Genomic DNA, 27,342 nt, shown 5'->3' with positions numbered 1-27,342 from the left:
TCTTTCCATTTAATTGTCTTTGTATGCGTGAAGCCGTAATATTTCGCCCGTGGTACTTTTCCAGTTTACTGCTTAGGGGTTCTGTTTTTTTTAAAAAGCAACTGCTCGATGGAAAAAGATTTCAATTTATGCCTTGAGGACGAAAAGTCCTCTGCAGCTACCGGCATCCTCATCTTAGGCCACTTAGTGTGAAAATTCTTTTGGTCAATGGACCGTTCGTTGAGGGTGCATTGGCCCTTTTTGTCATCCAGGATATATAATGCTTTGCTTGGAGCAATGCTTTTTAATGATTTCCATGCTTTAAATAGTTCAAATTGAGCGTATTAAAAAAATTATTATGCATGCTATGGCGGTACATCATATGTTGCAACTTTTTTATTTTTCAAAAGCAGTAGGTTTTCATTGTTAAATTATATATTTAAAATTAAGCAATAAATGTTATTCAACTCATTCATAAAGAAGAGCAAAGTCCATTTTTATTGAAATGAACATATAAATATATTTTTGATGCTAATGTTTTAATAAATGTACGAATATAGTAAAAAATTGCTGGAATTTTCAGTAGGGCTTTAAATTTAGCAGCCGGTACTTTAAGTGTTAAACAAAGTCACTTTCATGTAATTCGTTGCAAAACCCCACTTTTATTGAACAATCCTGAAGGTTTTCGTTGGTGTTTTCGCTTACTACATTCCTTGAATTATGTGATGCAAGGAGGAATAATTATCCCTTTCGAATGCCTTTTTGTTTCTCACAATACGTATCTTACATCCCATTTTATGATATTGGCTGTCGGGAAAATGAGGGTATTCCATACCAAGTGATTCACCACTTTTTGCTTCGATTCTCATCACCAAAGCAAACGGGGAGCGTGCAGAGTAATGGCAACTCAGCGATTGTGCACGATTCTGAGAAATCTTGTGCTAAAAAACGTGCCACTTTCCAGGGACGTAATGAGACTGAAAAGTGTCATTCCCTTTATGGCTTGCCCACGTGGTGGTTCTCCATACTTCATGTGGCGCGCTCTAATTCGGAAGGTAAACGTTGAGAAGGACGTGCGGACCGAAGGGAGAAAGTTATAAGAGAAGGAAATGTAATAAAGGGAGGGAATGAGTTATGAAAAGTGTGTGCGAAGGGAAGATAGCGAGGGGAAGGGGGGAGGGGACGTGCCTTGTGAGCCGAGATGAGCGGAGTGACGCAAAGTGAGACAAATGCCGGCCGATGGGCGAATGCCGCCTTGCAATTGCTTCCATTCGGATGGCGGATGTAATCCAAAGGTTTCCAAGCACATTCATTCTAGCGGTATTGATTTTTGTTTTCTCGAGTAGTCGACTTTTTACGCACGCTAGGTATTCTCACATGAGAAACTATGGAAGAAATGGCGGAAGTTGATTGATAGTAGTATCCATGTAGTATGAGTATGTATACTTAGCATTAGATGAAAGTTGAGTCCATATTATGGTTTATTAAGTGTATTTGGGGACTGAATAAACTGCGAAGTGAATCAAGCATCTAATTTTTCGTCTGTGGGTGTATTTTACGTGTTTCATTCATACTAGGACTATCTCGTCATTTCTTGTGGAAAGGTGTTCAGCACCAAAACCTTTCCTAAATTTTATCAGTATTGAAATTATAAACAATTTTATCAAGAGAATATTGCCACAATAATCATGCTATTTTGGCAACGTTTTTAATAGAATTTTATTCATAAACCATCCATTACAAGGGATTTGGGCATTAGATATTACTAATGATATCTTACTTACTAGCACCTGAAGAAACTGCCTAGTTATTTTTTGTGTATTTGCTGTCCTCTTTGCTCTTTCTATGCGTTAATTTCCATAAAATTTTAGCGTACCTTTGAAACACAGCAATATTTGTTGATATTTCATAGGGACTAAGAGGCGCGAAGAACTAAAAGGTTGCTATTGCTTATTCAATGACAATATTTGCTGTCCCAGTTTTTTCTGCATAACTTTAAAAAGGCATGCTTATTTATTTCATAATTGCCAATTCTTTTTTGACAAGTCGGTACGTTTTCATCCTAAAAATGAAACTGAAAATAACGCGGAATTGGAGGCATTTGCCAAATGCTGACCAAAATTATCTGGCACCCGTGGTGACGCGAAAAATCCGTTATTTATGGTCGGTGTGTCAACGTGTTAGTGGGTTTCAGTTTAATGGCTTTACAGTTTTATGGTGTTATCTCAATCGGTCCAAAAATATGGGTTCCTTTCTGGCCTTACACTGATAGTATTTATAGAGGAATGATTTTTTGTGGACAAAATTATACTTTTCCTAGCATTCTTGTTGGCAGTGCTCTTAGTTCAAAGCATAATTGTAGATATTATATCTTTTTTTAAATTTCCGTATGGATTAACTGTGTATTGGTTGATAGTTCTACTTCCAATAGGTCCACTTGTTTTACTTTCGCCGTTGAGGTAGCAAGCCATAATACTTCTAGATTTTTAAATGTAAAATTATAATGTTATTTAAACAGGACAGGAAGAAAAACGCATTACGGGAATAATGGCTATTACTATTATAGTTGGATTTTTATGTTTTGTTTTTCCTTACTTGATGCGTTAATAATTGAGATATATTTATTACCATGTTGTGATTTCTACATAATTCATAACTTAACACCTCCTTAATGGTGGAATTGGTTGAGTCGTTGATTTTTATAATGATTCCTACATTTCCTTGCGCCTCATATTTCCAGTGATTGTTCAGGTCTATTATCCGACTCAAAGTTGATTTTGGTAAACTTTTTTTTCTGAATTCTCCTAACTGCAAATGCATTTGCTTCTTCGGTTTGTCTCTGATGAATTACATTTAAATTTTACCCGTCACAGTTTATATTTTGGTGTAGACAATCCCGATTGGTAGCATATTCATCCAGATCCATCCACGAGCTCTGTGTAAGAGGCAGGAAGCATTTTATACTATCAGATTCCCTGCCTGCTTTTCACTACCCTTTATTTCCGAAAATGCAAAATTTAGCCCGAGTGCCACGGAAGACATCCTATCTGTAAACATATATATGGTCGAGAACATTTGAGTAAACTCATTTGTGAGGCAGAGAATCCATTGAACTACGGACGCTCCCCAAGTTGCGGAGCATTTGGTGGGTGGTGAAGGGGCGATCCGTCATACGGGAGAGCTTCTCTTCCCTTCACCCCCGTCTTCCAACAGAGTGGCTGCAGGAGCTAACCTTCCTCCTCTCCAATCGTGACGGAAAACAAGTAATCAAGAACGACTCACGAAAGTGCGGAATCTATGCTGAAAGCGCTTCTGCTGTTTCGAAACCAAGAGGATTTCAGACTAATCGATCCCTATTCAATCCCATAAAAGGCTAATTACTGATGCCATTTCAATCGCATTTTAATCGGCTTTCAAAAATGTTCGCGGCGCGGTGATGAATGCAATGCGATCCACTTTTTTCCAATATGTTGCAGGATAATGTTTGTAAATGTGAGGAATAGCATTGAGTAGGTATGAGTTTGATAAATCACATCATCATGAATGTAAATTTCGGTTGACACCCCTAATTATAACATATTTACCCGTGAAACTCAGATCAATTTGTCCGTCAGCGACGCGAGTGGCGACTTCTGTAAACCCATATAATTGCGCGTTGGTTGACAACACATTTACAGATCAACTTGAGGATCCTCTTTGTAATATTCTTGTTCGAAACAATATTGAAAAATTATTTATGCCTCCGAATGGGATGTTAATCAACCAGTTATGAGAGGAAACCTGTTTATATGCACATAAAAAGTACCTCTCTCTGTAGAGGGAACCTATTATAATGAAATACATTGAGAAATAACATCTAGAATAAAAGTATATTTCGATGGTTTTATAAGTTGTGCTTATTATTTGATAATATGAACAAAAAAATAGACTGAAAAAGGGTGTTGGCAGCCTTTTTTCATTTCCTTTTCTGTTACATTATGTGATTTTATATTATTTAGAATGGACGAGGATGCTTTGTGTTGCAAAATATAGATATTTTACTTGTGCTGAATTCTTATTAAAAACTAAGTGATCAAACTTGGCAACCTACTATATATTTTTCACTCTCTTTTCTCGTATTTTTTCTGATGGCATGATGAAATTACTACACACGAGCAATCAGCATGTAATAAATATTACTTTCAATCCCTGCCCTTGTCGCAATCGCCTATACAACACTGTATGGAGCACATAATGATAGTATATTCTATGCACTTATAAGAAGAATAATGGATAGATTAAATAGAAATGGGTTCATGAAGCGGTATATTCAGCTAGAAAATCTTAATTAGTTGTGGAGTTTGCCACAAGCTATTGAAGGATGATTATTTTGTCGAAACGCTGGCAATGAGAGCCAAAAAGGTTACCATTCTACATTATTTAGTTCCAAGCACTATCGACATAATGCGATTTTTATCATAGTATAATAGACGTAGATCTGGTACTCGTGTGTTGCTCCCATATGTTCGTAGTAGATGGAGGTCCATGGGTACGTACATTTTCATGCTACATTGCTTTTTCTGAGCTTAATGATCCCACCTTTTTCCAAACTGGTTATAGTTTTTCCTGTTATTAAGTTATTGATTCGAGGCTTTATATAGCTGGACTGGTGTAAATGTGGAAGCATAACCTTTAGGGCTTGGGAGGTAGTGTAGGCTAGCGGTAACCACATGAACTTCTTGGCCTGCTTCTTTAATAAGCCTGTAGGAACGGTGACAGTAAACTCATGGTTTATTGTCTGTGAAATACTAGTTCCAATTTTCTCTTCACTCGTAAAACTTTTGAGCTAGGTTATTAAGTTTAATTTAATCACCTGGTCCACCGAGCTATTTTTAGTGCTTTATAAATTATTGTTAAGCATAAAACAAACTACAATCTGGTGTAATTAAGTTATCTACTAGCTGGAAAATGTAGCATAGTTATAGCTTCATAGTTCAATATGCCAATGCTGGTAATGTGGAAACACAACACTGGAAACACAACATGTGTGGAAACGTTTCCACATTTCCGTCACTTGTATAAGTTCTGTCTACTACACCACCTTTACGCCAGTTTCAGAAGCCGATGAAGATTATTGGCCCCAAGCCCAAGCGTAAATGGGAAAATTGGGATTTCCAATCTATGATAAAAGCGATTGTTTCCGTAAGAGAATAGAAGAACACACTTTGTGCTCCAGTTGTGAAAATGAGAACTACATTTGTGACTTTTTCAAGTGAATATTTTATTGAAAATTGCTATTTTTTAAGCCTTTGCGTCGATTTTTCCATGAATAATAAGTAGATGATCTGATATTTCACTTTTCCATAGTATGATATCCAGAATACAAACTTTTTCACATTACCAGTGCATTTTGAAAATCCAATCGAAGTGTCAATTTACTATTTACTATTATTTTTACGAAGTAAAAGAGAAACTTAGCATGAAACAAAAGCGGTTACAAAAAGTTGTATCTTTGTGAGTTTGTTTTTCGTGAATTTAGAAAAATTCCATTGGAAAAGAAGCTAGTTATAACATAATTTAAAACAGGGTTCCCACTTTTGCACCACTCCCTCTACGCTTTAGGCAAAGGGCGCGAGATATCTCGGAGCGATTCGTTAAGAGGGGGAGTTAGTGATTTCCTTGGCTCTTGGCGAAAATTCATGCCACTGAGCCCCGGGAGAAAAAAGGAATAAAATAAAAGTCTGTGATCATGCCTTATAGAAAGAGCTAAAATCCTTGGCAGGTGGCTTAAGGGGTTGATGGGAGCTCTTTTTCAGCGAGGGTCTGCTGCCAGAAGACATTCAGCTGGGAGGAAGTCTTTGGGGGGGCCTGCTACGGCCACGAAACGGTTCACGCAAACAAAACAGGAGCGCAGGGCGGCTGAAAGAATAAGGGTGAAGTCTCAAAGACACGTGGTTACACAATTTAAATGCAGCACCGACGGAAACGTCTTGTTCCTGCAAGTATTTGATCTACCGTATTTTCCCCCACTTCGAGTGTGTGCGCGGGACAAATAATATCTTTTTCAAGAATTTTTTGATGGTTCCCCTTCGAGTGTTTTCGTCGGGAGAGTTTTCTTTTAAAACTTTGAAAAAAATGGAGGTTTACGGAGGAGAAACCAGAGTTACTCCTTGCACGTGGTTACGCCCACTGAGTCGGGAATCATCGGTGAAGCTGAAGTTTAAGAAATGAAAATTGTCGAGAAGGCATTCTCTGGGTAAGGGTGGCGTGTAGGGGTGCCTTCTTGTGGGCTGGGAAGGATTTTTGCGAAGGGAGAAATTAAAGGAAATAAAGGCGGAGTTTGCAAATAAATAAAACGGCACGCTTGAGTTTTCGTGCTCAGCTCGGCGCTGGAAATATCTCAGGAAATGTGTAGCTACTGATGCTGTAAGCTCAGTTTTTCTCATAAATTTCTGTCTTTTGCTCAGTAAAAAATATATATTCAGCTGCTGCTGCAAAAACTGACTCAAGATTGCGGAAAATTTTTAATTGCAACGTTAGGGTTGGGTGCTAAGAAAAACTCATTTTGAAGGCTTATTATTGGCAGAAGCCAGTACCCTACGATCAGTTTTTCATGCATGGAACTCTTAAAATAGTGGTCAATGGATGCTCTCAGAATATTTTATCTCAGTCACCTTTTATAGCTAAGGTAAAATATGTAAATCGATGGGAAAATGTAAATTTTTGGTTACTATAATACAATGGCGAAAGTAATATTTGAAAATTGTTCTTTTCCAAGAAATTGCATCGTTTATGATGGTTTTTATTTTTTATTTCTTACGTTTATAACACGCTCATTTTTGTAAGGGTGAGAAAATTTTTAGCATCAGAAATAAGCTAGATTTTACTCCAGGAAATTACAAAAATATTCAGGAGCGTAAAATTGATATATTTTTAAAAGCTTTAAATTGCTGGATGTTATTGGATAGGTGAAAAAATCTGTTGACGGATATTCCAAAAGTATATTTCAAGAAGGTTTAATTTTAAAAATGCTTCATTTGTGGTAGCAGTCTTTTGATGATTTCCTTTAAGATGCGAAAGATGAATTGAATGCTACTTTCTAACGCAAGGCGGAATGATTGAGGGAGAATTTAAATTATGATAATGAATTACAGGCCTATAATACTCGTGGAAAACACTTGCTTTGTATAATGTAATTTGCCATTTTCTAAAAAAAGAAAAATAAAGCCATCGACAAAACAACACAATCAGAGGACTATTTTGCGACCCTAAATGATTTAGTAACCATGTAATTCAATTAGATTGACACGCGATTGTTAGAGATCGGGGTGGTGTAGTGGCTAGATTTTTGGCTTCCCATCCCGTAAGCTCCGGTTCAAACCCCGGACGTGTGAATTTTCAAAGACTGCCAGATCTCCGTTCGAATTTTGTGTGGAGGACATTTCAGTTGCAACACTCCGTCCGTCGGATGGGACATTAAGCCAAGGTCCCCTTGGCGCCTTTCGTTAAGAGCAGGCTAATGCCTTGCGCCGGGTTTCTCCCCACCCTTCCTTTCATCGTGGTGCAAATGACCTTAACTGTCTGTCGCCTTCTCCAAAAACCATATCATACGAGATTGTTAAGTTTTGAAAGTGTAAGACGATATTTTCTAACCCCTAATTTTCGTTTTATGTTTACTTCAACGTAGGAACTGATATGAAGCTTCAGAGAGTAAGGATATGAAATGAAAGAAAAAAGCAGCGAACACATGGTCATGTCCTTTTCACGTGGCGAACGCTTAATCTGCACTATGGCACCTCTTGCAGGAAAAAACCCACAGCCATTGGAACAAAATTCATAAATGTTTCCCTGCAGCAATATAATGCAAAGATGTGGGAAGAATGGAAAAATATTGAAATATCTCAGTGAAGTGAATGGTTATGTGGTTCGTTGGGTAGTCATAAGCACTAAAAGTTTCATGCAGTCTATCGCAGCTATTATTTGCTCCTTGAAGTTCTCCTATTACATATTTTGAGAATATTATGATTCTATAAGAAAATATTCATACATTTCACGCTATTTCAACCGCCTCTGAATTATCGCTTTTACATTTAATTGAATTTACTTTTCACAAGGATATTACTTATTAGTTAGTCTGGATCTCTTATAGTATCATTTGAAAATGTAAGATAATGAATGAGTCAAATTAGCGCACAAAGATAGGCCTTAAATCTATGATGGTTATAGATTATGATCTCCATATCAATCAGTAGCTTCATGCATTGTTCACCTCTGAATCGGTTTTAATCATCTTGAGGACATAACTTAATTTTTTTCATATTCTTCACTATGATATTGGAAATTCTGTGGAAGATCTTCTGGCCAAAATTTCATTGCAATGAACCTTTAAATAATCCAATTATGGTGAAGCGTATCGGAGCCTGAAAGCAATTAAATAGTTATTTAAAGAGCAATCAAAAAAGTATATGACCGAGGAAGAATAAATTTACCCTCCGAACAGCGCCATTATTAAGCCCATCATCAAGGAAATTGAATGAAAGTCCCGCGGGGGCCTTAATCTATCACGGGGTAGTCCGAGCAAGACTTTTTTTTTCGCTTCGCGTTCAACGCAAATTCGGACCATATGTTTCCTCCGTGAATTGTGGCGAGTGTCTGAATTCGCAATTTCAGCGGCGAGGGGGTCTGGGGTAGAGGGGCGGGTGGGACAAAACCTTCCCCGAATGAAACATGCACAGCGTAGAGAACGCGATAGGACCGCAAATCGCTCCGATTCGGCAAAAATTCGAAGGGTTGGGCGATGCAGTAATGGACCTCGTTGCTGCTTTTTATGTTATGTATTGCAATTTTTTTCCCCTGCAAGGTTTTTCGAATAGTGCGCTCAGCAGAAAAAGATTTCGATGGCCATCGAAGCCCGTTGACATGCAATTAAAGGATGGTCAATTGTTTGGAACGGTGCAGACTGACGGATGAATGTCATACATTGAGGCATCAGTTGCATGACCGTGATTCACATTGATAACTTAATAAATATCACTAAAAGCAGGCACTAATTAAACATGAAATATATTGGACAGTAATCGAATCTTATAAGATCTTTTAAAGTAAAGCATGGCAAATGCCACGCAATCCCACGCTTTAGATCTAAATAAAAATAGTGTTTAGTTTATTAATTTGTTTATACGTACCACATATGAGCTGAAAACGTATATTTAGCTCGGAGAATAAAGAAAACATAATGGGATTATGAAATAAAATTGGAATTTAATAAGGCACAAGTGTTATTGGAATCACCGAATGTACACCGAAAGGGTAACACGAAAAAATATTTTCAGCGTAAAAATTTGTGATTAATCAGGTAAGATTTTGAAAGATTTGAGAAATAAATGACCTTTAGAGATAGCATCTATCGTGATTACTTCTTGCAATAAGTGGCGATTCACGTTGTACTGAATACAGGGCAGAAATATTCGGCGGGGGAAATACGAATTGAAATAGTTTTTCCCCGAAATGAGAAATCAATATGAAAACAAAAATTCAACTTTTATATTCGACCTGAAAATGAAATGTCGAAATCCGCTATAGGAGAATGCTCTCTCCAAATAATAAATGCTGGTAACAATGCCGAGTTTGATTTTTGTTTGATCTTTTCATCGGCCTGCGGTAGCTTAAGATTTTTATCGATTGAAATAAAGAAAGGCATTAGTACATGATGACAAAATATAACTTCAAAACTGTTTCAAAATGAGGCCATGAGACCGGAATTAAAACATTTTTACGGCGCGAACAACCCTATTTCCTTTACCCGACGCTCCGCCTGGAAAAGACTGTTGTCAAAATATCCTGTAAGGGTTGGATTGACTAAATATATCCAACTAATTTGATGTAGAAGATTCGATGGGGATAAAGATAAAGATTACATGAAGATGTGGTTGGTATGCGTAGGCAAGAGTGAAGGATAATAATAAGTGTCTGATGGGACGCGAGGGAATTCCGTCTGCGACCTCAATCCGCTTCCTACCCGCCATATCAACAATGGCTACCCGTTTTTCACCCCCGCGTTCACGGAATATTCCTTCTCGCTTACATCTCACCCTCACCCCCACGAATATTAGAATAGAGGATCTTCAGTTCGTCGTCTAAATATGTTGTCACCCACCGCGCATTAAAATGGGTTTCAAAAGTCGCCACTCGCGGCGCTGATGGACAAATTTATCCGATTTGTACGGGGAAATAAAGGATAATTAGGGTAATCAACCGAGATTTACATTCATAATGATGATTTGATTTATTAAATTCATAACTATTCAATGCTATTCCTCGCAGTTGGAAAGGGCATACCGCAAAATATTGAAAAAATAGGACCGCAATGCGCACATCACTGAGCCGCGGGCATTTTTGAAAGTCGACGAAAATGCAACCGAATTGGAAACATGACTCAGCCTTTATGGGATGGAATTGAACCATCTCTATGAATTCCCCTTGATACCTACAGTCGTGCAAGGAAATTAAACGTTACGAAAGAAGAGGTACGGTGAGTTCTATGGTCTCAATCACAAAACAGAAAATCGAATCCATTTGCCGCAACGTAGTTTAAGAATGCAGATGTCTTCACCGATTAATTAATTAAATCTAAGCCGAGCGAACTTATTTTGATTAAATGGCTAAATCCATAACGATAGAACAGGCAAGGTTAGCCATTTGGCCTCAAACGTGAAACAGAATTGGAATTGTGCCTCCTCTTTGCAATCCCCTTGATATAGACAATGGGTATCCGTTTCTCACCCCCGAGTTCCCTGAATATTCTTTCCCGCTTACATCTCACCCTCGCACCCATCGTTTACCCCTGTCGCGAGAGTTACAATTTCTAGCTCCCGTGCGGAATAGCAAGTGAACAAAAAAATAAAGGACGAAGCAGAAAAAAGTCCGAGAGAATAAAACACATTTGCCGCTCCGTATCAAACGGTGGTGACCAATTTGACTCGTTGCACGTGGGGCTGGGTTTAATGGGGTCGGCTAACGAGGGAAGGCTTTTTTTTGCAGGAGGTGGAATCGAGTGGTTGGTCGGTCGCCGTGGTTGGCTGCGGAGAAGAATTTAGAGCCGTACATGTGTGCGAAAGGAAGGAGTTTTTTGAAGGGAAGGATGAAAAGGACGCGACCAAACCTGACTCCCTCCTGGTGAAAAGATTTTTTTTCCGCCATCACTGAGGAAAACTCCCGTTTTTTTTTTTTTTTGCCACTATATCTCTCCCTCGCAGTGGGTGGTTGCGCTGGGAGCAGTCGGGTGGAAAAAAAAATTATGAATAAATTGACGGAATAAAGGCGAAATGCTCGGATGTAAACTTGTCTCGGGCATTGGGCGGTGAAGTCCGGAGTTTTGCGGCCATATGGTAAGAACAGGCGGAAGTTGGGAGGATGGGCCGAGGAAAACTTGAGAGAACGGAGATTATCAATAGTTTCTCGTTGTCCCTCGCAGAGGGGTGGCAGATTGAGGGGTGCCTTGGAGGAAGGAGGAGTGGTGTATATTTTTTTTCTGCGAACGACCGACCCGTCTCCCCCAGATGGAAGGTGGGCGTTCAATTGCGGGAAAAAAGGAACCGCTCCGCCCGCGGGGGATTATTGAAGTTCACCGAAGCGCGCCAGGAAGTGTTCAGGAAGGAATGAATTGGTATAAAAAGCTGGCGGTGCCGGAGCCCACGCTTGCGAGTTTCTTCCCAGGAAGCGAGACTGTCGCGAAGCTCTTGAGAGTGGCCGCAACCATTCAGTCCCTTCCCGCAAGAAAGGATTTTCCTCGACAACATTTTTCCGCTCCCTCGTCTCCCTGGCGAACGACTTGAAGGCGAGCACAACTTTTTGGTTTCCTTCCACGCACCGATAAGCTTCTTCTGTTGGCGTCTCGTTTTGTTTGGAAGTGTCGCTCTAGAAACAGTTTCCCGACGCAAAATGAAGCATTTTTTACGCTAAAACCATCCGTGCGCAAATTTAAGCATCCAACGGATGTTGATATTCATATTTTCAGTTGCCAACGCCTTGAGGTGTGTTGAGCAAGAAATTGCTGGATCATTGACTCGGTGGTCGACAATGATGAATGGACTTGAATGAAGGAACTGGATAAGTTTCTAGTTATTTTCTTGGAGCTCAATGACTTCAATAATGATATGCAATATTAGCTGAATTATCTTATCTGGCTTGTTTTTTGTACGATTTCATTTTCATGGTTCGTAAACCGGGGATTTTGGACTTCAAATTACGTTTATCAAAAAATTCAAGCTGTAGGTACTCCAATTTGAGATTCATTGGTGAGAAAGTGTGAAGTTTTCGTTTTGAATGTGGGAAAACAGCTATAAAAGAAAGGTAATTTTGGGTGTGTAAGGTATGTACAGTTTTTCTTTCGCTTAATTCCACTATTTCCTTACAAAACGGTTTTCCGTTCGTTGAGTTCAACTAAGTACTTGAGGTTTCCCATGCCATCTTGGGAATTTATAGTGTCCTGTGTGTCCTTAATTCTGTGCATCCATGAGAGTAATGAGATTCTGGTTGAATATAATGTATACTGCTGAGCAGGCTTGGGAAGTTATTAACAAAATTAATGAAGAGCTGCCACGTCATTCAAATACAAAGTCTCACTCACCCTTAGTCAGTCAGTGAGTTTTCTGCCCGAAGTAACGTACGCTGATGAGTTTCTTATAGGCTCCAAAATACTCGGAGATTTTCCCGTGAAAACCTATTTTTTAAACCCTACTAGTAAGATTTAATGCTGGTGCCAGAAATTATTTTTTTCCTTATAACCTATGTGAAATTTTGGAAACAGTCTCAGTACACAAATGAAATTTCTCCGCAACTTTCTTTGGATTGTAATAATCATAGGTATCTGATGATTATCGTAAGACAATGTTACATTACACACGTGTTTCGAATGGCTTGCAATCATCGTCAGTTCCTTGTGATAATTGCAAGCCAATCTAAACACATACAGTAGTGCTGTGAAATAAAATTAAGTGGGCAGTACGATATCTTTGTTTATCATAATCGTTACAGAACGCGTTGGATAAATTCATCCAGGATATCATTAGTCACTGATCTGCTCTTGCAGAAATAAAGTCAACGAATGCCTGAAAGTTAAGGGCGCCAATGTGTGTTTGCCCTTGCTGCTTAGATAGGAAATCTACAACCTTTTGCACGTGCGTGGTGGTGCTAATATAAGCGAGGGACTGTGAGCGGCAGAGGCGGGTCTTTTGCGGAAGGACGGCTGACAAAGGCAGTTGTCTGCAGCCGCGTTTTCCCCCAACGCTCGCCACTCTCGCCTCAAACTGAGAAACTCCGTCCCTTTGCCTTTGCTCGTGCTTCCGCCCCCACTCAACTGCGCCCACACCCCCGGCGAGCATCAGGTGGTGATTATGGGCTGCGAAGTCTGGGTCGTGCTGGGTCCCCCCGTGCCCCCTGTCCGCAGCATTCGGCAAGGGTGCCTTATAAGGCAGCCTGTCATCCGATGCATTTGCTGGTTCGTGGAGAATGGCGTACTGTTGCCTGGATCGTATGGGCGGAGTTTTAAGTGAGCCAAAAAAGTCTCCGTATTGCATTTATTTTCTATTATATCTGCCAAGGAAAGATGGGATGTGAATCATGGAAATATTCCTACCCACCTGTGCCAACTTTAAGGGCAATTTGTCCGTAAAAAAGGAAGAAACCTGTGCATTCAAGTGCAATGAAAACAAAACGTCAAATGTTCGAATTAATTTTACCCTTAGATATTACTTAAAATATAGTTTTCAGAGGCTAATTTAAACAATTTTCCGAGAACTTACGAGCTTTGAAATACTCTCCGTTTCACTGGCGGGTGTTTCATAACCCCTAAACCCCAGCAGGATAGCGGGGCCCCAAAGTTAAAACTAAAATTCTCCCGTGCTTGATCGAAGAAGAGTGCTGCATCTCTTATTTTTATTTATTCATTCCTGATGGAGATCATTTTAAAATGTGAGGGGAAGTATTTACATTGAAAGTGCTGGTCCCCATGAAATTTATCGTTGACGGTACCGTTTGATCTCAGGAGACTTAGCGTAAGAATAGTAGCGTTCATTTCATGAACTATTGTCTCCCCTCCCAATGTGAAGGAATGACATTAATGCGCTATGAATGTTTTAATTCTTTGTATCTGTGTGATTCTCCTTGAATAATTTGTGAAACATTGTATTTATTTTCTGTTAAACTTCTGTCAGGTAACCGAATGAGTTATTCGCATAATTTCCTTGTGCATTGCTCCTTTAGAAAGATGATTTGTAATTTTAGGCAGGGTGTTATTAGGATGTTAAAGGGGTTACACGGTGTTATACTATGTGAAATCAGTGTAAAAAGTAATTCATTCCAAGCGTGACCTACAGTTAAACTCATTGTCAGCGAAAAGGAGGCCATTAAAACTAAGCATTGATGTTAACCGTATTCTTAATTTTACGGAAATATTGCAAGAGTCGCCACTAATAGGTACGGTGAAAATCTCTAGATTTTAGAGAAACCATTAAATATTTTTAAGCCTTGGTGCAGATTAGATAATTATTATAACGCGGGAACATTATCCACTAGACCTTTAGAAGAGACCATGGAAACAAATTTATATCTCAAGCTGTAAACGTATACCCCAATGAATTTACATTTTATGTTTAAGCTATTGATATCTGAATCGATTTCTTCATATTTCGCTTTCTTTTTATTAGATATCAAGCAATCTGTTGAAATAAAATGTTTTTCAAAAAGTTATCACTTAGTGTGTGAAAATAAAATGTCCTGTTTTACACGCTTCCAATTATAAGGTATGGTAGAGTTCTTTCCATAACATCTGGCTGAACGGTTGAACGGTGCACGGGGAGGTTGAGTTCAGTGAGCCTTTAAACTTAATTTCCCTGTAAATTGATCGAATGTGAAGCCGTAACCTTCGCAATATTCCTGCCCACCTATGCCTACCTGTCTCAAGAACCTGCTCTTGATTGAAAGTACTGGATTTTCAACCATTTGTGGAAGATTTCTCTCAACCAGTTTCTTTTTAAACTGCGACTGCATCATTAAAAGCACTTTTTTGAAGTTACGCTCTGAAAAATAGTCTCCTGATACGATTTATGATCCAATTCCATGTTCTCAAAGTAACTCAATTTTTTTCTTTCTTTTTTCCTTTTTTTTCTCTCCAAAATTTTCCTTTCATTCAAAGATATATGGAAATATACCGTGTAACCCCTTTAACATTAATTACTTATTAAGTACTGTACCGTATCAAATATGTTACTTATAGCCAAAAAATATTAAAATGAATAATATTCTACCCTTTTGAAGTGCATTTTACGCTTACTTATCCTTACGGGCAATTTAATATATAATGCATGCATAAGGAGACACTGAGAATTATTGTGTGGTCAAATGGAAACGCTTTGGGAGCATGTGTTTTTAGCAGTTATTTTTATATACAATAGGTGACTTTAAAAGCTTTTTCAGCTTTGAAAGTCACCTATTGTATATTAAAAGAGCTTTTATAGCTTTTTCAGTAACTCCGATTGTCTCTAAAATTGAATAAGTATGACTGGCATGTAGTTCCAAGATTCTCTTCATACATTTTACATCGCACACAAATCAAACGATAAGTGAATATTGAATGAGATAATTTATAAGCTTCCAAATGCATGTTTGTATCCCTCTTGATGTTGTGCAAATAAACGATTCCGAGTAGAAGAATGTTTTTATCTCAATTACGTTAGATGGGCGCCACCCAACATGATAGCGTCTCCCTCTCAGCCAAATTTGACCAACTTTTTCTGTTTATTTTTTCTTCATTGTATCCACGTGTTCTACTCCTGAATGAGTAAGTGCTTTTTCCACTTTTTCCTTTCCTTTTTCCACAATAAAATCCTTCTTGAACCACGTTTCCTTCCTCTGAAAACCCAATATGCTGAAAATCTTTGCAAAGTTATGAAACCAATAATCGCCTTAAACGGCTGCTACTAAGTTGTAATTAAGACCTCATTAATCGGTGAAGACATCCGCTTTCTTAAACTACGCTGCGGCAGTTGGAGTAGATTTTCTGTTGCACGATTGAGATCCTACCCTACATGTACATTTAAAAACTACCCCGCAAGCCGTCTAAAAGGGCATGTGGCAGGGGGTGTTAGGACACCTGCCGTTTACATATAAAAAGCAAATACTTAGACAAAATTACAAGTAAAATTTATTAAAGTCCTTTATGGTTCGAGGGAGAAACGAATTCCCATACCTATCCGTTCTGCAAAATATCTCCCTTAATTTATCACTTCTGTTGGACCTGGAAATATAGTGGGGCTCAAAGATGATGTTCTCCGTGCCGCTCTTAAAAATATCTATTCTCAATTTTTCAAGCAATTCTAAGCCTAGCGCGCAGCCTCCGATTCTCCATAGGCTCCCAGTCTAATTCACCTAGTATCTATATAACGCTTTCTGAACGCCAGTAGCAGTTTTTGGCGACTCGCGCAGTTTCCCTTTGTATTTTAATCAGTTCACTGAATAGTTTTTTCTGCACAGGATCCCATATGCTCGCTGCATATTCTATGTGTGGTTATAACAGCTATGCTGTGGCCGTCAACTCAAGAGGCCATTTTCTGTGACGATGGAATGCAAAAGCTTCTTGGTTGATATGATAAGTGCCATAATATTAACGGACATTAGTTGGCAAAATATTTGATAGGGTAGGTTTTTATGAAAAAATAAAAGTGACAAAAACTTAACTGAGTTTTTTTTTGTTTCAAAACGGTACTTACTAAATAAGCGAGCCTAGTATTTCCTTGAACGATTATAGTTATTCCCGAGGCCGTGTGTGGAGTCCATATTTTTCAACGACGCTTCAACATTATGAGTCGGCGCACTTCGGCAGGACGCTCGTGAAGACCACCCGCTGTCCTAATCACGGGGTAAGACGGGGTCGGTCATCGGTGTGGGGGCGGAGACAATAGGCTCGGAGGGGTGGGGGTGTAAGTGCGTGGTCGGATGGAGGGAATTAAGCAGAGTGGGGGCGGAAGGGGGGTGGGGCGACGCCGTCCTCCTTGTCGCCAACTGCCCCCGAAGCCTTAAGGATAAGAAATTGACTCCTTTCGTTGTGATGGAGTGGTTGAGGTGCGTGGGAGCGAAGTTTTCCGCACTCTTTACGGTTGCTGTGTCAGGGGCAATTTGGGATATGTATTTCCGGTCTTCGTAATAGCCTCAGACTACGTGACACGTGTAACATTTAAGCTTCTTCTAAATCAAAAGTTTTTTCACGACGTTTTCTTCGCCACAAGGCACGTCGTATCTATTTATCATAGACGGCTTGCGTTCATCTTCATGCTCGCGCAAATCAAGATCGCGACGAGCAGGACATAATTTATAGATACCGCCCTTTCTCGTCAGATTTTAATCTTTGTGTAATATACTGGCTCTGACGTGTCACTTTGCTCATGTAAGCCATTTACTTAGCTTTGCCTATCTCGTTTTTGTAAAGAAACACATTTAGTAACTAGTATTAGTTGATTTTTAGAGTAATTTCCATACGCGTAAATTATGTTTTTTACCTTATTTTTATTGGCACTCCCAAAGGATATACTCAGGAAATTTCATTATAATTACGCCAATCTTCGTAAAATGTTTGAAATAACTCTCATTTTTGAGTACCATAATGCATTAAAATCATCAAAGTTAACAACGTGATTATTCAACTTGATTATAAACTGAAAATATTTAAATAAGGCTGCCTCTTAGCAATATAAATAGAGTTAACTGCGACTGGTATTTAAATTATGTTTATTTCGTGTTTAACTTGTACGATTTCTTACTTTATATTTGAAATAATTAGGGCGTATAGAAATCTATTTTGTTTTAATGCATATTTTGATGAAAAAATATTATTTTATGCGATATTTTCTTTAATTAGGGATCATTATTTTACTTTGATTAATAGATTTGGTTAATTTTTATTTGATTAATAACTTATTCTACTTTGTAAGAAGCATAATAATAATGATAGAAATAATGGTGATAATATTATTACCATTACTATTATTATTAATGATTATATTGATATGCTATATTAACTCATAAAAATTGTATTCTAAGTTTTAAGTTAAAACGCACGATTGAAATTTCTGTAAAGATTCCTCTTTGGCCCGGGGTCGACTCTTATCGGCTGCAATTCCCTAGATGCGGGCTCAAGCCCACAATTTTGGCAACACTACAAGAGAGACACCATTGTAGGCAGCGTCCGACCCTTGTGATGAAGGTTGCGATGTTACGGAGGAGAAGGGTATGTTGGGTCTGGAAGTCAGAATGAATGTGCGGGCTCTGACGGAGGTTAAGGATGTGGATTGCCACCCGGAAGGTCTGTCTCTGGACGAGAGTGTAGGGAGCGGGAGCAATGGTGTGAGAACGCGAAAGAATTCGAGGAAACAGGAAAGTAATTGTTTCCATCCCATTAAGAAACCTCGTCCTACTCCCCACTGCGCCGCGACCGAGACCTGAAAAGTACATAAAACAGATGAAAAACCCTTAAATTAGTTTGCGTGATCGATAAGAGCCTAGTCAAGCGAAACAGCGAGTTTAGTGTGGCACCATGAGGAAATAAATATAACTGTTGTTCCTTCCTTTTAGTTCTGCTTCCAAAGCTGATTTTCTGCTCCACCCAATCAAGGAAAGCACCCATTTAAGAATAAGCATGCGTCTTGGCAACTATAAGCCATTAAAAGCTCATCAACGGGCGAGAAAAAATAACTAATTTTTGAGGACTGCTGAATATTCATGATAACAATGGTGATTGACCTTAGGTTGAGCAAGTACGACAGTGATAAAGGGTTGAAATGTTCGTCTTCCCCTTTTTTATCCATTAGCAAGGAATAATTAGGTGGGTTCAAACATTATCTGGGAGCATCTTTTGGGTATTTTTCCGCGAAATAAATCGCATTTGGAGTTATAAATGTTGAAGGACCCCAGTCACCCTCTAAGCTTAAGAGAATTGGATGAGATCCAAGAGCATGAAATGGGGAGGCATTAGTGCCTTCTGACCGAGCGAGTTTGCTTAATCGCTGATTTCCGATTACTCCTCCTTTAAAACAATGCCCTTTCTTCTTAGCTATCCTTTTTTCCTCATAAATGATGTGTATTGATAAGGCTAAAAATGAGTCTACGATATGAAAATGCAAAATTAGGCGATAAAAAATGTGGAAAACAGATAAGAAAAATATTTTAATGTGCATGGCTACCAATTTTTTTATACCTTCATTTCAGCTATTGAAAGGTAGATATATCAACTTCAAAGCCGGTGGAGGAAGTGGTGAGTTCAAGGAATTAGGAAATTGAATATTTTGCTTTCCATTAAGGAGTTTTTATTTCTATGCAAAAAAAGGTTTTTGGTTTTATTTTTCTCAGAATGAAGTTTATAAACGAATTCATTCATTGGCATCATGAGTATCATATTAATGAGCTGTTATGGCCAGTAAAAATGCACATTATATTCAATGTCAAACACTTATAGGTAAGTTTTTCTTCTTCTTTAGGTACTTATACTATTGTTACGATGCTTAGAGATAAGTGTTTCATAATGATAATGCAGTAGCTTAAGTTTTATATCTTAGCAAAGTCTTCTTAGATTAGCTTCAAAGCTTCTTAGCTAAGCTTAGTGTATAAACGTCGGTGAAGAGGCACGCATTCGTAGTTCATTGTGAAGAAGAGAAGGACAGCATAAAATTTACTTTATTCAGCGGGGAAAATGAAACGCCAGATTTGTGAAAGAGCAAAGTCACTTAATCTCAGATTTATCTTCTGCCTATCGTCTTGTGACTAGCATTTATTGAGTAAAGTTCAATTTATTATCTTCCCACCAGTCCCATTTTTTTTAAATTTTGAGTCCCTTAAAAACATCTACTATCCCTGGATTCCACCCAAAAATACCCTTAGAACGTAACCCTGTGTGTAAACTATTCGATCATGGTTCCGGGAACACCGACTTTACATTTTTTGCTCAGAATTCCCCCAAACACGTGAATAATTTCCTCATTGCTTGTTCATTTTTGGTACCAATATTTTGGCGGTGAGGAACGTTGTTGGACTCACTCTATGTGATTCAACTTCCATTTGAGAAATCTTTTATTTTGATCAAAGATCTGTCCAATTAATTCAAGTCTTTACCTGTTGAAAATTGATGTTTGAGAAGCCAGAAAATTCAAAATCATGTCTAAAATATTCTATGGTAAACCCTTATACTTTGGCAGTGTACTATTCTAAATTGAAAATGCGTCAATGATGAGCAGCAGTTAGCAAACACTGTGGGAAACATTAAGGGCTTAAGTACTAGTTCTTCCGCGTTATATCCATCAATGATATTTTCACTGCTACTCTCTTAAACAGCAAATTCAGCAAACAAGGTCTTAATGCAAATTGCTAATTGTAACATTGCCTAATTAAGTGACTTTCGTGTCCAATTAGGACATACGTAATGGCTGCGATTCTCATCTATTGACCTTCCTTTAACCCATTACCGGCCGAGTAAAGAAATACTTGAAAATATATAATTTTTTCTTTTCAATTGACCTAATAACATGCTAAATAAGGTAAATTGAAAATATGGGCCTTCAAAAAAATTTGCTTATGGTAAAAAAAAATGTTGCGTTTTCGCAACGTTGGCCGAATCCGGTATCTGTATGCAGTTATGCAACCCGCATTACAATACATTGCCGCCTCATAGGAATATGCTGTTTTTACTGTCGGATATAATCCTATACCTTTTTATGCCACGTATATGACAAATATCGTCATATTGGATAAATAAAATCCTTAGATATTATGTTTCCAACGAGATGTTGTTGTTATTTGACCTAAATCCATTATAAAATAGACATGCTTTACGGTTTGAAAGAAATAAGTCAAAGCGAAAATTTTCTCAGAAGAGCATGTATTTCACATTTTTTCATTGACTTTAATTTTATCATTGCAGATTGAATTACAAAAATTAATGGCTAATTATGAAATACTCAAGCATTTTGGGTGCAATGGAACATAAAATTTCGTACATTCAAACATGGTTTGGCTTTTACACTGTTTCGGCAACTACTGAATTTTTTTTAACTCTCTGGCCAAATTCGTCCCTTCATGCTTCACGAATCCGCGATGAATTATATGGCCTAACTTTTTCTATGTTTATGGACGCGAATTGTATAGGGGTACGTCATCTACTGACTTATTCATTTCACTTTTTAGATGCGTCCCTGCTAGATACGATTTGGAGTCTACCAGTGAAATTTACTTCCGTTGCATAACCTGTACAATCTCCTGGCGTTAGTGCAAACGCCGTCCAGTAAGTTGATAAGCTAGGACCCTTTTTCCCCTGTATTCTAGTGCGGTAATTTTCATTTGCATTATCAAGTAGGTCCACACCTCCCATGTATTTACTATACTCCCCAATAACACGAATGGTATTTTCTTTTATTAACATAGAATATTATGTGAAATAGTATTTTATTTTTTTCTGCTGAAACTTTTCCCTGTGCCAAATGGAAGCGAAAAACTTTTATTGCTGTCTACAGGGACAATCTATTTATCATTCCATCGAACAATACTAAGACCTTGGGCTTTATCAAATGTTTATTTTCATGTTCCTCTCGGTTTCACGTCAATGGTTTTATTATATTCTATCAGGAACTCCTCCGTTATACGTATTTAATCGTATTTTCACGGACGGCTCCATTGACAAATAATCCTTTTTCTTTCAAAACAATAAATAGTCTTCAAGATGAAAAGAAGTTATTGAAAAACATACGATGGTTCGAGGGATCAGGGATAATCTTGAGAAATTCCAGAATAACACTTGCTTCCAAGCCTAAATTTCGATAGAAGTAATTTTCTATCGCCTGGTTGAACCCTAAAACCGTCTGAATAACATAAGCACCAAAGTTAAAAGCAAAATCTAAAAGGCTTGTTTTAAAAGAACATTTATGCACTGTAGTGACCAAAGTAAGGTACCATTTGCTCATTTTTTCAAAATTTATGCGCAAATATTCCGAATTGTAATAATTTTTCAAGTCGTCAAATTGAGGTCATAATTTACAAATCTGTCATTTTTGTCCAGACAGGAATTGTCTGATAAGTGTAGATTATTTTTTATTAATCTGAATATGTTTTGGTTCAATCATTGCCGAACCATATCTACGCCTTATCGTCTTAATTCACCCAATATCCTGTTGTGGAAGTCAGTGATATCGCTGAATCGTGAAGTAAGGAAGGACTAATTCGGATTGAAAGTACAAAGTTGTGTGTTCCATTGCACCCGAAATGCTTTCATGTAATCCATAAATAATAATAATTTGTTGTAATTCAATCCGTTGTGATAAAAATGTCTTTTTAAAAACTGGAAAATACGTTATCTTCTGTAAACATATTCGCTTTGACTCATTTCTTTCAAGCCGTAATGCATCTCTATTTTATATTGGATTTAGGTAAAATAATGCAGCATCTCATTGGAAATATAATATCTAAGAATTTTAATTATCAAATATGACGATATCTGTCAAATACGAGGCATAAAAATGCGTAGGATTATATCTGACAGTAAAATCGGCATATACTTACGAGACGGAAATATGTAGTAATGCGGGTTGCATAACTGCCTATAGATATCGGATTAGGCCAACGTTGCGAAAACGCAACATTATTTTCCGGATCTGATTTTCGCATAATGTTGACTCTCTGACGAAATATAAGCTTTAATATCTGTTAATTGAAATTTCTACGTCCACATGGACGAATAAAAAACTTAATAAAGGGAATAGTTACTCTTAGGAAAAATTATTTATCTTGCTTAACAGGAGACTCGAAAATTGACACATTTTGAGTATTTTTATAAATATCGAATTACTTATTAATTGTCATTATAATCTCACTAAAAATCAGTTTAAACTTATTTTTATAGAAAAAAGCGAATTCTAAATTAATAAAATTCAATTGAAACATTTTTTTTGCATTTCTCAATAATGTTGCGTTTTCGCAACGTTGGCCGTAAATGGGTTAACGTCAGTGAGTGAAGAATTTGCGGAAGAATGTGATAAGGGACTTATACCTCACAATAAGGGGAGAAGTAGGGGTTTAATAATGATAAGAGGTGAAAAAATACGGGTTAAAAATAAATTCCGGCTGCAGTATTTGCTTTTATTGCATCAATAAATAGCATTATTATTCGTTTTTTACCCTTGAGAATTAATTCAATTGATTAGAATTGGAGCAGCCTCTGCCACAAGATGATTGAATTTTGATTTAAACTTAAATGATTAAATTCATTATCCATTGATTACTCTGTGACATTTTATTCCTTAACCACCTAGCATATATTTTTGTTACAGAACCACTTTTCATGGGTCTGTAAGACCTCAGAGTAAAATGATTCAATTTTATAAAATGCGCGCAGAATGGTTTGGTTATTGATAATAGCAGGTTTAGGAGCACGTTAAACTATGTATTAAAAATAAATTAACGTAAATATGGACCTTATTTTTTTAATCTCTGATATGTGTCTCTGACTCTAAAAATATTTTAAGCCTATACACGCACATCTTTGAAAAAAGAGATGCAAAAAAATTACCGCGAAGTATAGAAATATAGTTTTATCTTTTTTTAAACGATCAATGAACAATAAACTTGGAAAAAAATTTAAATTTTAAATTAAAAAAAATTAACAAAATTGCAAACTCTCAACTTCGAGTTTTTCACGGCAACGAAAACAGAGCTTCTTTGAGCATCCGAGGCATATTGGTGCTTTGAATTCGAAACACAAGTATTGAATTTTGCGGCTCTTACTGTATGTCCAATTTCGACAATTTTTGTGGACCGCAAACTTTCCTTCTTCATTACTGCTTCTTGGACTTCTTGATAGAGTGGTCGTGTCTCTATGAAGGATGCGTAGTATACCAATCTGTACATAACGTTATAATTTCACATTTCTTTCACGACGTTCCATGTGCGGTTTCGTCAATTGTTCCTGCTAATTGCCCTGTTACTACTAATACTTCAACCTGCGTTCAATCTTTTTTCTTCTTTATTACGTAAAAAGTTCACCATTGTGAATACTGTGAGACGGATGACCAACGAAAGCGACTCTTACTGAAATAACTCTTCCTCCTCGGTCTCCATCGAATTCGAGATAAGGTTATTTTATCTTCGGATGAAAACTCTTTGTCTTGACTTAAATTTGAGGAAAGATATTGTGGAATAACGAGCTCTGTTGATTGCTCACCGACGTTCTCTCTTCACATTCAGAATTTCCCGCCCAACTCTCTCCCAAAACATGATCTAGCCGAATATCAGACTCTACAATTCGGTTTTCGTCGTCAGACTCATCGTGCTCCAACCAATTCGCGATTGAATCATCATAAGTGCCATTTTTCACTAAAACAATAAATAATAAATAATAAAAAAAATCATATGACCACCTAACATAGGTCTCTCAGACACAATGTAGTAGTTTTTTTACTAGCCCGTGACAAACGCGCGCAAGGTTCCGCGACACTGAGGGGTTCGAGAAGGAAAGGTACAAGCACGAACAAGTCAATACAAAACTGGGGTGCCAAAATATTTACGATTATTTAATCATCACGGCCTATGTGACCCATTCTAGTGGATTAAGGATTAAGCTTTAGACTGATTAAATCAGAATTTATTCAGTTTGAAGTTATGTTTATAGAAAAATATTTTTCCACTGAGAAGCTTGCGTGGGCAAACCCGTAAGACTCAGCATTCATCATTGTAACAGTCAACCTGAAAAGGCACGCGTAGAAAAAGTGGTGCTCATTCTCTCCTAGTCAATATTGTTTACTTACTTTAACGTTTACTGCTGCATGAGATAGTTGATTTTTTTTTATTTCTTTCGAAAAGAAGTGCATAAAATCCTTCAAATATCGTTATCTTTAATAGCCAATAATCCGAAGGTAGGTTTGACGAAGATCACCACCCAATTCTTCTATCAGCTAATCTTTTAACACCTATATAATTCTTCTGCCTTGCATATTTTATCATTTCCTTTATGCATATCATCCGGGCCCTGCCTCTTCTGTTATACTTCTCCATCTGCACCTAAAAGATCATCATAATCAGACCCTGGTGTATCATGATGAGGCCGATAAAGTGTCCCGTCTCCTGCCCAAGGTTTTCAAAAGACCAATCTCCTGATTTTTTAGTTTCCTCATTACGTTGTGTCCATGAATTACGCGAGGTGAATCTGGAGATTTTTGGACCCCCTTAGAGAAATATCGTGAGATTTGGCTTCACCCCCCTCCCTCTCATCTCATGTAAGATTGTTCAAAATTCGTATTTTCAGTATAATACGCTACGTTTATTGCGTTGGATTTATTAAAAAATATTTGTTTAGTTATTTTATTCAAGATTAGTTATCAATCGTATTTAAGATTGCTAAGATCGTTCACGAACCACATTTTACGCAGTTTATTGCGGAAAAATACATTATAATTTCCCGGACTTCCCTCTGCTTCAAGTAATATATTAGGTAAGAATCGACTTTACCCCTTTCCCCCCTCAACGCTTCACGTAAGTAATGGATGCCCCTAATCAAATCTCGAATGCTTACAATCTTGATTTTTCCACTGCTGTCATCGTCCATCATACAATTATTGAAACGCAGGCTCCAAATGAAAGCCCTAATGAATCGCTTCCTTAATTCAACGCTTTAATTACCATTTGTGGAAGGAACTCCTTTGAGGAATGCCATCCTCGCTTGGGATCTTCTAGTATTTCCTTCTCGCTTCGTCCACTGCTGATTACTCGGCTACCCGTAAGGCAGATCTCCTTCACCTTCCCATGTTTCTGTTTCCTCTTTTCAGGTTGGTCTTTGTCTTTTCTCTTCTACTGCTGACCAACACCCCTTTACTTTTGTCTTCATATCACTGGTAATCTGCTTAATCAGGTGAGCCATACCACAAAATTGTCCTCAGGGCATGGAATGACAACGTAATTTTCAACAATGAGTACTATAGAAGAAGATCCTCAAGTCGGCCTCGAAATAATTTGTCACCCGCTGTGAATTTAAATGGATTTACATACGCGTCGCTGACAGACAAAGTGATACGAGTTCCTAGGGGAAATAAGATACAATCAGTGCTGTGATTGGGAAAAAAATTTAGCCGGTACTCACCTAAAATTTGGCAACAGCTGAACAAGTATTTTACCGGTTTAAAAAGGTAATTTAACCGGTACGATTAAGTATAGCTAGTTTAGATTTTAGGGGGTACGCCGTACCGGCCCAAATACAGCACTGGATACAATTAGGGGTGTCAAACGATATTTATAAACATGGTGATGTTCGTACGCAGGTTTCCGCGGTGATTACTTGAGTTCAGCATTCTTTCGGGCTGCATCCGCGTCCGTTGTCGAAGAACCACAACAGCATGAATTTGATAGATAACATGGTGATGTTATCTATCAAATTCATAACTCTTTAGTTCTCTTCCTCGCAATTACAAAAATTATAATGTAAAACATTGGAAAAAAAATTGTATCGCATTATACTCATCACTGCGTCGCGGACATCTTTGAAAACCGATTAAAATGCGACCGAAGTGGCAAAAGAAATCAGCCTTCTGTGGGATGGGTTTTGCCCTCATTTATGCATTCCTTGTTTTCAGCGTTCGTTTCTCCTTCATTTCAAAATTTTAAATGCTGACGTGTTATGCTACAGTCGATGCGCCCCCGGGAAAGAAATTTGCCCCATCCCTACATGCGTCATATTGGCTCTCTCTCTCCTCTGGCTTAATTAGATTTTAGCTCTACCCTCACTTTTCCAAACCAACCTTCTAGTTCAATCACTGAGTGAGCGAGATGCCCCTATGTAATATCATTACCTGAGCAAATAGCGACCTTGGTGTGCTTTGTGCCACTTAGTCATAAAATGCTTGTCTTATACATATACCAAAGACTTGATGTGACGACTAGTGAGATGTGTCATATCGTTTATACACCTGAATTTAAAAGAGATGCGGCCCCAGTAATTTTGTCGAGGCGGTTGAAATTTTATTAGGCGACTCAACCACGAATACCGCTCTCTCAACCTTCGAGAATCTCAAGAAGGATCATGCCCCAGCAGCGCTGACAACCCCAGTAAGGGTCATTTATCCCTCGCGTCCTCCTTTTAATGCACGACCGTGGTTGAGAGTGGGGACGAACGCATTTCAAGCGAATTTATGAAGTGCGGGGGCCAGAAGGAAGGGCTGGAAGGCGCTGGCGACGGAGAAGGGGGGATTAAACCTGGAGGAGTAGAGGAAGGGGAGGGAGGGTCGGAGGAAGTAGGAGATGTCCGAGCGAAGAGCGTTGAATTGAATCCGAGGAAATGGGAGGGGTGGCCAGAGAGTAAAAGGCCTC

The 27,342-nt window shown here is 38.1% G+C and overlaps 1 protein-coding gene across 2 annotated transcripts in view; it reads left to right on the top strand.

Annotated features, from left to right (window-relative positions):
• Nucleotides 1–27,342, top strand: part of LOC124171419 (Down syndrome cell adhesion molecule-like protein Dscam2) — a 578,614-nt gene that overhangs the window by 175,281 nt on the left and 375,991 nt on the right. The gene's annotated exons all lie outside the window — the stretch shown is intronic.

The sequence above is a fragment of the Ischnura elegans genome, chromosome X (assembly GCF_921293095.1).
Source record: "Ischnura elegans chromosome X, ioIscEleg1.1, whole genome shotgun sequence".
Taxonomy (NCBI): domain Eukaryota; kingdom Metazoa; phylum Arthropoda; class Insecta; order Odonata; family Coenagrionidae; genus Ischnura; species Ischnura elegans.
Note: the sequence above shows the minus strand (reverse complement) of the source record. Positions and strands in the feature narration are given on the sequence as shown.